General features: G+C 35.1%; 1 protein-coding gene across 2 annotated transcripts in view; it reads right to left on the reverse strand.

Moving 5' to 3' along the window:
* Nucleotides 1–15,250, reverse strand: part of LOC141450850 (cyclic GMP-AMP phosphodiesterase SMPDL3A-like) — a 577,559-nt gene extending 562,309 nt beyond the window's left edge. For both annotated transcript variants that reach the window (XM_074121695.1, XM_074121696.1), the window contains exon 1: nucleotides 14,921–15,250. The gene's annotated coding sequence lies outside the window, so the exon portion shown is untranslated. The remainder of the gene's footprint in view (nucleotides 1–14,920) is intronic.
* Between the last annotated feature and the right edge of the window lie 954 nt (nucleotides 15,251–16,204).

Consider the following 16,204-nt stretch of genomic DNA (forward strand, 5'->3'; position numbering starts at 1 on the left):
TAAAGAATCAAATTTAATATTTCGATTAGGTGTTAACAAAGGATACCATTATAAGGTTTACGCCTAAATCACTCCGCTGGAATTATCACTTTTACAAGAGCTTTATATTTCGAACTTTCTTGAAAATTTCCTTTTAACTTAATTATTAACTTGATCTATTAATATATCAAGCAGGGATGGTAGTTGCTCATAGAAAAAAATGCGTTAAACTTGTTAAAATTCGTCTTGGAGAAGGAAATACAATCCGACTATTATTCTTGCCCAAAATCTTGGGCTCTGAGTTTGTCTTTATAAACATTAAGCTTTCCTGTAAGGGTATTATTTTCATTATAATGTACGATTACAAACTGTATACTGATAGGAATTAAATGTGACTCAAATTTCGAACTTTGAAGAAAGTGAGTTAGAATCTTGAGTACAGAAATCAGAGAAATTCTTACTCCAGACGTTTTTTGATGGCCATTTTGATTTTTGTTTCTTTGTTATCTCTGGGCTCTAAAGTCTTAAGATACGTTTGAGTTTTCAAAAGGATGACGTCGATTTCATTGTAGGTTTAGTTTAGTCGAACATCACACATTTTTTCCACTCATCATTGAAAGAATAAGTCTTTTTATAACCTCTGTCATTGCGAGTGTTTCCTTGCAAGGTAGCGCGTTTCGTGCGACTTTGGAGTATATGTCTATAATTCGATCCAATAGCTGTGGTTAGCGTCACTTTACTGGGAGATATTTCGGCAGATACTTGCCACTTTTAATCTATGCTCCTTTTGTTCTTTAACGTCATTTATCAAATTAATGAATAAAAGAATTTGTTCAAAGAATAAGTTTATAATGATCAATTATAGGTTTGCTCTTTACAACAATGTCTCTAAACAACATTTTGTCTGAATTTCAGTTGTTTTCTTAAAACTTGCATTTAAGTTCTCAAGTTAATTGTTTGTTATAACTTATATTTTTCTTGTTCTTGTTTTCAGGTAAGTACCAGGATTGCTGACTAAAGTAGAACATTTAACCTGGTCTTGAAGCAAATTTATAATCACCAGGTATGAATTATTAGAATACCTTTATGAGTAGGGGGAAAAAAACAAAAAATTTTTCGAATTCAGAATTATATATTATTATCCCGGTTACAAAAAGTTTTGCGGTTTAAAAATCTGTCAATTTATAAAACAAAAATAAGGCCGGTAGTGTTGTACGAGTAGCGAGACTTGGGCAATGCCACAAGAATGTGGAGAATATGCTGGAGGATATGGGCGCGAAAAGTATTGCGAAAAATCTACGGCCCGGTGTACATTGACGGTGAATGGAGGCTCCGAAAGAACGAAGAACTCAAAAAACTATACGAAGAACCCGACATAGTTTCTTGTATCACAAAAAAGGCAGGCTGAGATGGCCCCATCAGCAAGTTCCTAAAAAAGTATTATATGGACACCGGGGGGTGTCCGCAATGCATAGATGTCGTCCCAGGATAAGGTGGTTGGATGACGTGGAAAGAGTTCTGCGAAAGGTGGATGTTATAAGATGGCACCTAAAAGCCGAGGACAGGGAAGAGTGGCACTCTCTCTCTTGAATGAGGTCCAGGTCCTACTATAGGATTGTAGCACCATGGGAAGAAGAAGAATCCCTGTCGGCGATATTGCGCTGTTTTTCTCAATAATCCTTAAGCAAGAAGTATAACTAATGAATAAGAAATTAAGAATCAAAGATCTATGGAGTTTTTCGGCTTTTCTCTTATTAAATTAACTCCACGAGTTTTATCGTAACTATTAGTGCATCGACTCTAACTCTGTCCTGAAAATGCTCTTCTCCAGGAGTTTAACTTTTAGCCCTTATTGGAATAATTCTGTAGAATACCAGGTGGATACCCACTTAAGCTAAGAAGAATTTTTTTGAGTTGCCATCAGTTCTAATCTTCGCTAAAGAGCCATCAGCTCCCGTGGATAAATTATCCTTCCAACTTCTATATTATTTTCTCAATTCCGGAATCCATTTTCTATTTCCACCCACCTTTCAGTCGCACTGTTTGCTTTTTTTTACTACCACTGTTCCCATTACTTGAATTTTCGGATTGAATAATTTATCAGCCTTTGTCCATTTGTTGTCTTCTTGAAACATCGATAACGATCTATTTACAACTCCTACTCTCGCAAGGCTTTACTGAAAGATCGTCAGATTTCTGCTCTTTAAGGGCTTCAATTCCAGTTTCCTGATTATAATTTATATTTCTTCTTTTCATACTTCATCGTCATCCGAATGGTGTGCTTTGTTCCACTACTTTTTTAACCAATAATTCTTAGTCTATATCTTGTACTATCATCTACTTTTTCGGTATTTTTGAAACCAGTCTATATAGTCATTTTCTCCAGGTGTATTTGAAGTATTTGCAAAACCAGCAGCATCTTTTGAAGCTTCAAAACGTTCAGAAGTCTCTATACGAGTACTTCTTGCCTTCTGGTTCATTATAGTAGGGATTGTAAGATTATGTCATTGCTTTCCAATAAGTTGTAAATTCCACAAACGGACTAATTGGTTTTAATAGTTGATTCATCTTCTTTTTTTTTTACTAGGGAGAAAAATGCCAAAGGCACCTTCCAACATTCTGTCGGGTGTGTGGGCTCAACACGCTAAAAACTCTCTTCTCTTCAGGCATAAAAATGTCCATCCCGTCACCGCCAATCAGCATTACATCAGGATGACGCCTCTTATACTTGCTTCCCTTCTTTTTTTACTCTTCCACCGAACCTGTAATTATTCCATGGTCCTTTCTTTTCCTTGTTTGTATCTTTTTTTACAAAGAAAGAGATCTTTGCCCAAGCTTCCATGTGTTGCAGCATCCGTCCGACGATGATGTCCTGGTGTTATCGGACCGGTGACTTCCTGCAAGCTTCTTCTTTCTTGTACCCAACATGTGTGCTAGGCATCATCCGGGTCCGAGATCCCGTAAATGCATGCCCCAGACAGTCTTTTCCCGATTTTATTAAGGAAACCTACTAAATAGTTGATGCACTTTGCTGAAGAAAATTCGCTGCCTTATATTTATAAATAATTTCTTAGAATAAAGGGAATGCAACATCAATTTTGTTTTTTTCTTATAAACAGTAAATTAAATAATATAAATCCTAATAAACACTAAAGAAAGCCTCTGTTTAGGCCAAAAGGTGGAATATAATTTGGCAGAGCGTGCTGTGAATTAACGGAGTAATAGTGGCCCGACCGCAGATGCTATATTAAATAGACGTACGCACGCGCTTCTCTCTAATTCTTTGTTCTTTTTTCCCAGTCAGTTAAAAAACTTTTTCCCAGTTCTTTTATTAGAAGTTGTAAAACCTTTATCAGAGCCAGGTTATTACTTTATACTCCAGATTAAAAGGAGTTGGTGGAATCTAGGGAAAAACAAAAAAGAAATTGCTTTGAAAGATTTCTCTTTAATCTTCTTATTTATTCCAGGAGATATTCTTTCATTTACTTTGGTTATGTTTGAATCTGCCTTAAGGGCTGCTGTATCGCAAAAACAGTCTGGTGATCACACATGTTCTTCCTCTAAAACACACTTTGCAAATTTCCGAACTGATTATTACCTGAAGTACCGAGAAAGTTGTGAAAACTGCGGGATTATTTTTTTTGTGAAATTTTCTTCAGGTGCTTGATGTTTTCGAACAGATTGGAAGCTCAGAACTGATGGTCCTTTTACGATTAAGGTACTTTGGTTGTCATACTGACGTGTAACTTATCCCTGAAAGTGCAATATTATTTAGCTTTGCGAGCCTAACCGGTTTAAATCGACTTTATTTATCTTTCGATCACGCCTCATTCTTATTTTCTTTCATCTTGAAGAAAGAAAGATTATTTTGCTAATTTTAGTCATAAATTTATTATTATTTTTTTATTTTTTTTATTTTTTTTATGATTTAAGGCGCGTCAACATCTAAGGTTATTAGCGCCCGTAGCTTTTTCCAGTGCACTGCCGGCCTCCGGACAGTGTTCTCTCGTTACAGACAACACTGTCCATCACCGGACAGTGAGCTGTAAGAAGCTCCTAGGAAGAGAAAATCTAAGGGTCAGCAGCTGGATTCGAACTGTGGGAGTCCAGTATGCTAATCTCATAGCTAATCCCTTCCCACCATAAATTTATTATTATTATTATTATTATTATTATTATTATCTTACAGGGCACGGGTGTTTCACCTCGTACCTGTATAGGATGGGGGAAAGTTGAAGACCCGTCGTGTATTTTCGAAGACTCTGACCTCGATGACGCCCATCACACATTCTTTATGTGTGATAGATGGGTGCCGGAGAGAGAGAGAGCTTGGAGCAAGAGTTCGGGAGAATCACACCCGAAAATATAGTAGGGATGCTCTCCCATAGAGATTGCTGGGACCGGGTGGCTACCTATGTTAAGGTAATATTAAAAAGAAAGAAACAGGAGCTGGACTTCCGTCTGGGTTTCTGTGCCTGCTGGGGAGTTGGGTCCCATGTACCGTGGGCATTTTCCCACGATGATGCATAATGCATTTTCCCCTCCATTAAAAAAAATTATTATAATTTATAATATTATTTATAATTACATCTAAAGTTATTGGCGCCCGGAGCTTTTTTCAGTGCACTGCCGGCCTCCTAGGAGCTCCTAGGAAGAGAAAATCTAAGGGTCAGCAGCTGGATTCGAACCCGGGACCTCCGCGTGGGAGTCCAGTATGCTAACCTCGTAGCTAATCCCTTCCCTTATTATTATTATTCACAGCGAATCCAGACTAGGCCTGGAAGTATGGGGAGGTGTTTTAGCTGGCAGGCCGCGAGGAAGTCTGGCACAATGTGAGTAAGTTGCCCCTATTAAAAAAATAAAAAGTATTATTATTATTATTTCTTTGCCAAGCTTTCGACCTAGTGACTATGTCATCTTCAGATTGATGAGTAGGTCCTGCCTACTTCCGGCAATTTATTCATATCACCTCAAGTTCAAACATTCATTCTTTTATTGTTGGACCAACAAATCTGTTTCGTTTGAAATCGTCCTCTATCTGTCTCTATGTTCCTTGGCTGAAGAAATATGCTGAAATCCAACTTATCACTTCTCTCTTCTTTCTCATTAGCAAGCTCAACTGTAATTTCGTAAGTTCATCCAAATGCCTAAAATTGCAAAAACAATTACAGTAAACAGTGTCTATATTGTATAAGTATGTATATTTGGAAATTAGCACTTGAGAATTCGGGAAAGTAAAAATTATTTGGTTTTCATTTGCCATCTGCTTTTTTTTGTTCTTTGCTTTACCTCTCTGTCAATTTTAGCCACTTCCTTTTGCACTGATCACAGCTATTTTGAGAAATTATTTTTAATAGACGCGAAAAAACTACTTGCTTGATTTACGATAGTTGATTTATTATTATTTTCCCCTCCACGATCCAGAACTTGAAGCACAAAAAACTAGAGGTAACCTAGCTGTTAACACTGACGTTTAAATGAAAATTGTGTTGATACTAAACAAATCTACCTGTATCGTACATCAGCATAATCTATCCTGCTACACGATAATCTTAAGCAACAGTGAAGTGCACTCACAGTTTAAGTGGTTGAACAGCTCTGCAATGGTTTAACCACTGCTTACTGAAATCTGGATTAGGCTCCTGTCAGATTACGCCCACAATACGTATATTGTCTGACGCAACAATTCGATTGATGCAATGCAATCGCTATTGAATGTCCGATTCATGTAAGCCTATCAGGCAAGATTCTTTAAATGACTCTGTACTTTTGCATGGGGATCCTGGTTTCGAGCTACAGCTAGCTGCCTTTAAATTGTCACTACTGTAGGCGTACCCCTATAGCCTTATGTCCGATGATCTAACAATCTAACGAGAGAACAATATCCAGAGGCCAGCAAATGCACTGATAAAAGGCATCGAGTGGGTATTGGTGCACATGTTTTCGTAAGTTAATTAAATAAAGTGAACAACGTTAATTGCCATTATGTACGCTTTTAATAAAATATTGTTTTCATTATTGGTCTCGACTATTTTTAATGAATAGTTTAAAGAGAGGGAAACTTCCAATTATTTGGGAAAATATATAGAATTAATTTTCGTTCCAATGAAATCATCTAATTACAATTTCATTTAGGTCATTTGATAAATTAAAGTGAATAACTAATGTTATATTTGATTAAATTTTGAGCTAAATATATTTAGATGTGGGTGTTTGTATGGTCTCCTCCTCCTCGCCTCTCTCTGTACGTTTTATTTTGAATGTAAGAAGGGATGAACATATTACCCCACATTTAATACTTCTTGGTTGGCTGAATGTGAAGCACTGAAGGAAGTACAGTCGAACCTCGCTTAACGAGCATAATTCGTTCCAGAACCTTACTCGTTAAGCGAAATACTCGTTAAGCGAAACAATTTTTTTCATTTAAATTAAAATAAAAGGGGATAATTGGTTCCATGCAAAAAAAATATTGATAAAATTTTTTTTTATAACATTTATTTCGAAAAAATTATATACATATGTACATATGATGTAATATAATATAAATTACATATATTAATTGAGATAAATATGTACATTCATAATTAATCCTTTTTAATTATAAATTTGTCCAATGTTCCTTGTTTCTGCCGTCGCTTCAAAATGTCTTCAAAATGTGACACAGCATTATCATTAAATAAATTTATAGATCGCATAGCCACAGCCTTATTCGGGTGATAGTTTTCTACGTGTGTTGCAACAGTTTCCCATGCTTTCAACATTTCTCTTATTGCGCTGGAAGATTGTTGTTCCTCTGATATTTTCTCCTCTTTGTCTAATAAATTCTCTTCCACCAATTCTTGTTGTGAAATGTGTTGCAACTCAACAAGTTCCTCTGTGGATAGCTCTTGACTATGATCTGCTACAAGCTCATCAATATCATCTTTATCAACTGTCAATCCCATATCCGTGGCCAAAGACACAATTTCATTATCTAGAGATTCCACAGGTTCGGATTCAATCGCCTCAAAACCAGATTCGACGAGGATTTCAGGGCAGAGCTTCTTCCATGCAGAAATTAGAGTTTTTTTGGTAACCCCGTCCCACGCCTTGTCGATTATCTTGAGGGATGTAACAATATGGAAGTGGTATTTTCAAAATTCTCGCAAAGTAAGGTTTGTCTCTTCAGTCACCTCAAAACAATGTTCGAAGAGACCTTTAGTGTACAGTTTCTTAAAGTTGGAAATTACTTGTTGATCCATAGGCTGAAGTAACGGTGTAGTATTAGGAGGCAGATATTGAATTTTGATAAATTGAAATTCGTCAAGAAGATCATTTTGTAGACTTGGAGGATGAGCGGGAGCATTGTCCAGTACAAGCAACGCATGGAGCGGCAGATTCATCTCCAATAAATATTTTTTCACAGAAGGACCAAACACTTCATTTATCCATTCAACAAAAATGTCACGTGTCACCCAAGCCTTGTTATTGGCTTTCCACATTACATTTAGTTTGTTCTTGTGGATGTTGCATTTCTTAAAGGCTCGTGGAGTTTCCGAATGATACACCAGCAATGGTTTAATTTTCAAGTCACCGCTTGCATTAGCACAAAACAGCAACGTGAGGCGATCTTTCATGGGCTTGTGGCCGGGTAATGCTTTTTCTTCTTCTGTTATGTAGGTTCGCTTGGGCATTTTCTTCCAAAAGAGACCTGTCTCGTCACAGTTAAAAATTTGTTGTGGCAAGTAACCCTCGGAAATCAAAAGTTTTTTGAAGTCGCTGACGTAGTTCTCAGCTGCCTTCTTATCGGAACTTGCTGCTTCACCGTGCCTCATAACGCTGTGAATGCCGGTTCTTTTTTTGAATTTTTCAAACCACCCACGGCTTGCTTTAAATTCTTTTTCGTCTGTTGACGATCCTGGAGTTTTTGTACGGAGATCAGTGAAAATTAGTTTTGCCTTCTGACAGATTATTTGTTCGGTTATAGTGTCGCCTTGCAATTGTTTTTCATTTATCCAAATGAGAAGTAATCTTTCCAAATCATCAAGGATACGTAACCGCTGCGTAGACATTCTTGTAACGCCCTTTGATGCATCTATCTGTTTGATTTTGTCTTTATTCTTGAGAATAGTGCAAATCGTTGATGTTGATCGATTGTAGGTGCGTGCTAGATCAGCCACACTTACACCATTTTCTCGTTTCTCAATGATTTTACGTTTCAATTCTAACGTTATTTTAATTCTTTTCGAAGCCATTTTGTTAGAGGGATAACAAAATAAACACAATAATTTTGTAAAGTTTTTTCTGAAGCACTCAGTAACACTGACTCTCTCGCGAACTATCACTTCCAAACCGTCTCTCAAAGACTAAAAACTCACTAAAAACTCTACTAAAAACTCACTAAAAACTGACTTCAAAAACTGACTTCTCCAGCTGTGTCTGCCCCTTTTAACTGCGACTGCCCCACTCCGTCTGGTCACGCCCACCGGCCGCTTACTGGCTGAGGAAAACACGTCAGCGAAATGTCATTAGAAAACTATCGTTATGCGAAACATCGCTCGCTATAAGAATCAATTTGTTTTACTCGTTATGCGAATTACTCGTTAAGCGAGGTGCTCGTTATGCGAGGTTCCACTGTATTTCTTTGGCAAATCCTTGCACATGCTATTCAGGAATCAACATGCACGATATTTACCCCATATGTTTAGTATTAAGGCCCAATTAGATCTTAGAAATACCAAAACAATTCAATATTCACTTCCTTATTTCTCCATTCAGAACAGTTATTTGCAAAAATCAATTTTTAATTCCTTTCTACTTGTTCTGGAACTCTTTGCCTCCATATTTAATCAATAAAACTACAATAGCTACATTTAAAACTGAATTGTATTTTTTAATGCAACTATTTAAAGATGACGCCAATTAATAAGTTCAGTTGCTTTAATAACCCAATATAGGGAAGGGATTAGCTATGCGGTTAGCGTACTGGATTCCCTTGCAGAGATCCCGTGTTCTAATACAGCTGCTGGCTTTTAGAATTTCTTTTCCTAGGAGCTTCTTACAGCTCACTGTCCAGTGATGGACAGTGTAACGAGAGAGCACTGTCCGGTGGACGACTGTGCACTGGAAAAAGGCTGGAAAAAAGGAAATTATGAAAATGAATTATGAACCTGATTAAAAATGTAAGGCGCCTATAGGCTAGACCCGCAAAGCTAAGATGTATTGCGGTACTAGTCTATATTCCCAATGGTTAATACTCCTATGAGAAATTTACAGTAAAGTATAGTTATAGTATATAGTATAGCCTCCATCCACTGTAACCGAGCGGTTGTAGGCTAGACCCGCAAGGCTAAGATGTACTGCGGTACTAGTCTATATTCCCAATGGTTTATATGAGAAATTCATAAAGTATAGTTAGCTAATCGCCACGATAGCCGAGCGGTTGTAGGCTAAACCCACACTGCTAAGTTGTATTGCGGTACTAGTCTACATTCCCAATGGTTTATATGAGAAATTCATAAAGTATAGTTAGCTAATCGCCTCCGTCAACGACACCTAATTTGGAAGATGGACGCAAAGTCTACCTAAAAAAGTAGGCATTACATTACTTTAATTACTTAATCATTTCTAATCCCCCTTTTTTTGACCTAAAGAACTTCAAAACTTTCACACGATTGCATTACTTCCTTTTGATGGGAGTAAAAGAAGATGTCCTCATGAAAGATAGAGACATTGTGAATATTCGTTCTAAAATCCTATTGGCAGACCCAAATTACTCGTATAACAAATATTGTACAAACTATTTCCTGCATTTTACACTATATTTCATAATAAACTGCAACTTTATTCATTACCTCCCAAAAATTGAATCAAAGAAAAAAAAAATCGATACAAATAATGAAACAATACAAAAGAAAAGGTTCCCAATTTTCTTTACTTTTGTTACAATATTGGTTGACATCAAATTTGACTGTAGTAAAAAAATTAAAATTATTCCCATAAGGAAATAATTAGTAGATGATCTAGAACTTATCTAGCCACAATTTAGAGTAATCAAGTTCAAAGTTTTAACTATCTACTTAGAAGGGAGAATCTCTCAGTGTTACTCTTAGCAACATAACTTGCTCCATTAATACTATATATGACAAGTATTTAGGGCATACATGTACATACTCGTAATATGACATACATATACGCATTTTACACATATCTAACAATGCTTTAGACTTGAAATAATTAGCTGCTGAATGAATCTTATAGACAGACGCCCTTAAAGAAAACTCATAACTTTTCTAAAATAGGAATTCCAGGCAGAATATTGGCTTTTTATTTTCACGTACTAAGTATTTTATTAATCAGAAGAGAAAGAGACTCACGTGGAACCCACATACTCAACTGAAACGACAAGAAGTGAACAGACGCTACAAGCTACTTACCTAGACTACTTGACCGCAGATCCAAACTCGACTTGAATCACAAACTGACAATTTACAAGACACTGTTGAGACCAATATGAACATACGGAGCAGAAGTGTGGGGCTCAACCAAACTCTCTCAAACGCCTGCCAGACACTACAGTCTAAAATCCTACGGAAAATCCTGAATGCTCCATACTACATTTCTAACCTTACTGACCTTCAAATCCGCTTTGATCTAATAAAGTCTCGCTTTCGCAAATTTCGCAGCCTCCTAGCTCTCCATCCTAAACCTCTTGTACAACAACTCTCCTCTCCTCACCTTCCAGACAATCCTCCTCGTCGCTTGAAGCGGAAGTGGCCTAGGGTCCTATTGATGTGAATGTAATATCCACCGAGAAAGATTTTCACCGTTGGGTGATTACTCTTATCACAGCTTTCATGTGAATTTAACCTGTATGATCAAATTTACTTGATGCAACCTTTGTTGTTATTGTAAATATGGCCAATAAAGTTAAAAAAAAAAATCAGAAAAGATATGATTCTTTAATTTTTAAGACCAAAAATATAAGGTTACCTGAAGCTGTAAATAAAAAATGTGATACCATAGTGAAAGAATTTTGGTACTCGCTATTTATTAATGAGGATACTTAGATGAAGGGAAAGGCCGCTAATGCATTACGGAGGCTGTGGACTGGTTGCTATTTAAACAAAAAAGAAAAAGTTCTCAAAAAGACTATTTTTTTAAAATTTTATTTAAGATATCCCGAATTAGATTATAAATGTGTTAACAACTTTTCTGATGTCTCTTTTGATGTCCTTTACGCTACTTAAATGATTTATCTTCAAAAATTATTCTAAAATTTTTTGCTTTCTTTAATTTGATTAATTTTTAATAAGTTAATTTTTTTCAAAGATTAATATTTAAGGAAAGAAATGCGATCATAAAAGTAAAATAACGTGGGAAGCTAAAATTTTAAATTTCCATCAATAATTAACTTTTCATATTTTTTTTTTTGGACAGCTAGAATTTCTTTTGTTTTTTATTTTCACTCACTGCGCATGCGTGTTGATCAATTTCGTTCATTTCAAACATTTTACACCACAGAAATTTCTATTAAAGTCACTTCAGAGAGATGAAGGTACTTTTAGGACTGCCGCCATTTCAATACAGTAAAAGCTCCTTATTCGCGCTTCTTTCATTCGCGTTTTCACTATTCGCGGATTAAAAAAATGCGACCCAATTCCTATATTCGCGGATATTCGCGGAAGTACACTATGATAATAAAAGGATTCCAATAGGTATCCAACCCAATATCCTTTGTAAGTGCCGTCAAATGGACTAATAAAAAAAGTAAAATAGATCTTATTACAACTTTGCGTAAAGTATGTTGTTAAATGATATCGCCGAGGACTTTGTCATAAGCCGCCTTCGCCGCGATCGGTGTTTTTGAGAATGTAAACGCACAGAATGATAAGCAATTGTTCGTGATCCTGCAATAGATAAAATGGAAGTGGCGTTGTCATTATGGATCGAAGACCGCAATCAAAAAAGGGTGCCCCTGAGTGGTCCAATGGTCCGGGAGAAGGCAAAGTATCTTTACGCTCATTTTAAAGAACCTGATGGTAGTTGTAGTGGCAAGTTCAAACTTTGACTGCAAACAAAAGCTTTTAAAAACTGCCAAGCAAGAGAAAATTACAAAATTCTCCAAACCATTGCCTAAGCCTTAAGATAATTAATCAAAATGTTCAAAAACTTCAATTAAATTGATTTTTTTATATATTTGTTTTTTTTTTATTTTGTCAGCTAGGAACGTATCCCCTATAATCCCATATAAATTACCATTCCGTATTCACGGTTTCTGTATTCGCGGCATATTTATGGAACATATACCCCGCGAATACAGAGCTTTTACTGTATTATCTACTTTTGATTTATTGTTCTGAGTTGGAACAAAATTTCACTACCGCAAGTGGCACTTTATTACATTTTTTTCACTTTTCTAAAAAAAGTTTTTCGTAAAAGGCTCTTATGAGTTTAATATAAATATCTACACCGTAGATCTCTAACTTAGATTTGAACATTTTTTTGCAAGGGGCTATTCCCTTAAGTCATTCTAATTTTAGATAAGGATAAAATGAAAGTCTGATTTCAGTGCAATTTGAGGTTTTACAATTTACATAAGGTTGCATGCTAAAAGACAAGTAAATTTTCACAACAAAATTTTTGAAATATTAAAAATTTATAAAATAAAATAAAAAATTAATAAAATAAGACTATACTGCCGACTGGTTGCGAGAACTACGAGAACATGATGGACGAGCGATCCCTAGCCAGAGAAATTAAAGAAACTGCGGCCAATTCAAGCCAAAATATGTCTCAATTCAAGCTACCAGAACGAACGACATATCTTCAAATGTTTGGATTTACCGCTCTTTGACGCAACAAATGAAAAAATCATTAGTTAGTCACATTTCTGTTACAAAACATAATGCAGCACCAGTCACGGATGAAGATAGTAAAAGAATGGACTAATTGCACATTTTTTCATTTTTTTTTTAAATCACTTCACAAGAATTTGGGAGGCAAAAAACTGCAGCTCTGAGTCTATAATCTCAAATGTTCAACAGGTGCTAGTGTGATCTATGAATTAGATTTTTCTTCAGCGGTGCAAACATTTAGTGCAGAAACGTTTCTGGTTGTATTCAACATGAAACGAAGAACTTTTAATCTTCAAATTCGCCTGTCAGGAGATAGAACTATCCAATTGTCCTTGCTTTTAGATCAATTTCTCCGAATAAGGAAAAGAAAAGTTCTCAGCAATTAAAATTTCATTTTAAAGACACGTTGAAATTATGGACAGACTTTAATGGAGTTGGAAGATCAAAAGCCAATAGACTAGTTGAGTGTTATCTCATACAAATGGTTGGCCTCAGTCGAGGCGTAATTGAATAAATCAAAATTCTGTTTTAACAACGTGATCTCGTACTTGCTGCAAGGATTACTGTTTCCGATTCTGCGAAGGAATAAAAAATCTCTAACGGAAAAACACTTTTTTGATGGTGTATTATTTTTGAATATTCATGTTAACTATCATTCTAAAACAGCTTCGAAAAGGTCAGAAAATGTAAATAACTGCGCGGCTGCTCGAATTGCATACTAGCTTGATTCAACTGCAACCGCGAAAATGCAGTAAAATTATAAATAATATAAGTTGCAAATCACAGTGCAGGTGTAGGCGTATGGCGCTTTGATTTAGGGACAAATTGTTTTCCGTGTTAGAATGCTTCGTATCCGAAATGTAGGGATAAAGGGATAGCATATGATTAGCTAGCCTGCCCTAGAAAAACGGATCCCTGGTAATTTTAACTGGCATATTAATAATAATTAAAAATAATGAAGTTATTAACCATTTTTAATTTTATTTTAATTAATGGATTCGTTATTATATTCTAATATCACAAATCATTGGTTTATAGGTTTTTTTTGGCTTGACAAATAGTTTTTTGTTCCCTAATTTCAAATATGAAGTTCTACAGGTGTAATACTAATTAGTAGCAACAATATCCTATTATTCGTAAATAGTACTAAGTTAACATATGTCAGAAGATTGGGTTTACTTGTGGAGGAGAGAGACACCGAACAAAAAATAACCATCTAGGATAATCATACAAAACAAGAGGGAAAAAAAGAATAATTTACGAGAATGGATGATTCCATCAGAAAATGGCCTTGTACAGATGTATCATCTTTCCCTGATAAGTAACGCGTCCCAATAGGGTTCCAACGTATTGTTTAATAACTGAGGGCAAAAGCTGGTGTAGCTGATATCAGTCGATATCAAAGTTGTTAGTAGGAAATCATTGCCTAAATTTTGTTACGATAATTACTGCATTAATTTTGAACTCTGTTAACATTCTTTGTTAACAATTTAAAATGAAATTTCCAAATTTTAATTCTTGCAAAGGGCTCAATTGAAAGGGCTTACTTTACATGGGAACTAATTATTATATTCATTTTCAATGTAAAATAAAGCTGGAAAAAAATTTTTAAAAATCTACATTCGAGGCTTAATTCTTTCCTCAAAACAGTATATCTTAATTTATTTCTACTTTAATAATTACACACAAAAAAAAAGTTACTAATTCCTGAGTGAATTGCTTTAATTATCCTAATTGACGTAGCAGTAGAAAGAGAACTGCCCATCGTTTGTGTTATAATAAAGAAAAATGGTAGAAAATCTTGCCCCGAGTAAAAATAAATATAAAGAAAACACACGTAATAAGTCTTTTTTGGAACTATAGACTAATATTTCTAATGGGTTTCTGTTAAAATTTAAAAAATATTTTAACAGAGAAAAATTGGCTAAAAATGGGTATTTTTTAAAAAGTTAAATAAATGAAAAATTAAACTGGTCGAATAAGAAAATAATATTAATAATTAGTGTACCAATTTCTTTTAAACATAAAAAAGTTTTATTACATTTATAATAAAAAATATATTTTTTATTTTTTTGTATTAAGAACATCAAATTTATATTAATTACCTTTTTGTTGATTTCCTGTTTTATCAATGAAGACATAACATAAAAAATTTAAAAGCACTATAAAAAGTGTGAATATTAGAAGACGTTTCAATATTAAAATATTAATAAAAAGAAAAAAATAATGAAATTTCTCTTTTTTTACGAAATGATAATTATTATTAAAATAATAAATGAATAACAAGTTTTTTGTGGAAATAATAAAAATTTAATATTTATTTATTTGTTTAAATTTAAATTGTAAAAGAGTTTTACGTTTTTTTTATTTTACAAGACTCCCTTAGGATAAAAATACGAATTATAAACAGCCCGACAGCTGAACCGAGACTGAAAGGGTGGCTGAATGCCCCCACTCCAGGTGGCAGAGCCGCAGAAGGGCAGTTCAGCGGCTTTCTAAGGGAGAGTACATGCGCTCTCGACTGTTCTATCGACTTGTATTAACGTTTTCTCAGTTTGAATCTTTGTCTCTATTTAAGTACATGGTATGTGTATGTATGTGCCTTTTACACATGCCACATCTTTTTTTGATTGTCTAGATTTTTTTGGAAACTTCTTTTCGAGCTCTAACATAGTATTAATTTTTACAAATAACTGTATACTAGTGATTATTAAAGGGTGCAGTAAGATATGCTAGACCCGCAATGCTAAGATGTATTGTTGGTTTAGTGGGTTCGATTTCTGGACTTGCTTTCATTTTTATGGATTTTAATATGAAAAATTTATAGTAAAGTATAGTTAGCTAATCGCCTCCGTCCACGAACTAATTTGGCAGTTGGACCTGCCTGAAAAAAAAGTAAAATAATGCCTAATTTTTTAGGCAGACTTTATGTCCAACTACCAAATTAGGTCTCTTGGACGGAGGCGAATAGCTAACTACGTATACTTTACTGTGAATTTCTCATATAAACCATTGGGGATATAGACTAGCACCGCTATACATCTTAGCTTTGCAGGACTAGCCTATAACCGCTCGGCTATCGTGGACGGAGGCGACTAGCTAACTACACTTTACTGTGAATTTCTCATATAAACCGTTGGGGATATAGACTAGCACCGCAATACATCTTAGCTTTGCAGGTCTAGCCTATATAAACGCTCGGCTTTTGTGGAATTTCTCGAACATGGTTCTTAGTATTTTCCGTAAATTTCGTATTTACATTGCCTAAATTTATAGCTTGTATTTTAATCATTTCAAAATTTCTTTTAAAGCCGTCTTGCAGGAGAGGTTGTTGGTAGGCGTTCTTGTATTCTTAAATGTCAGTGTAATTGACGGTTTTAGAAAACTGT

Source organism: Rhodnius prolixus, unplaced genomic scaffold (genome assembly GCF_049639745.1).
Source record: "Rhodnius prolixus isolate KJV_2025 unplaced genomic scaffold, Rpr scaffold_8, whole genome shotgun sequence".
NCBI lineage: Eukaryota > Metazoa > Arthropoda > Insecta > Hemiptera > Reduviidae > Rhodnius > Rhodnius prolixus.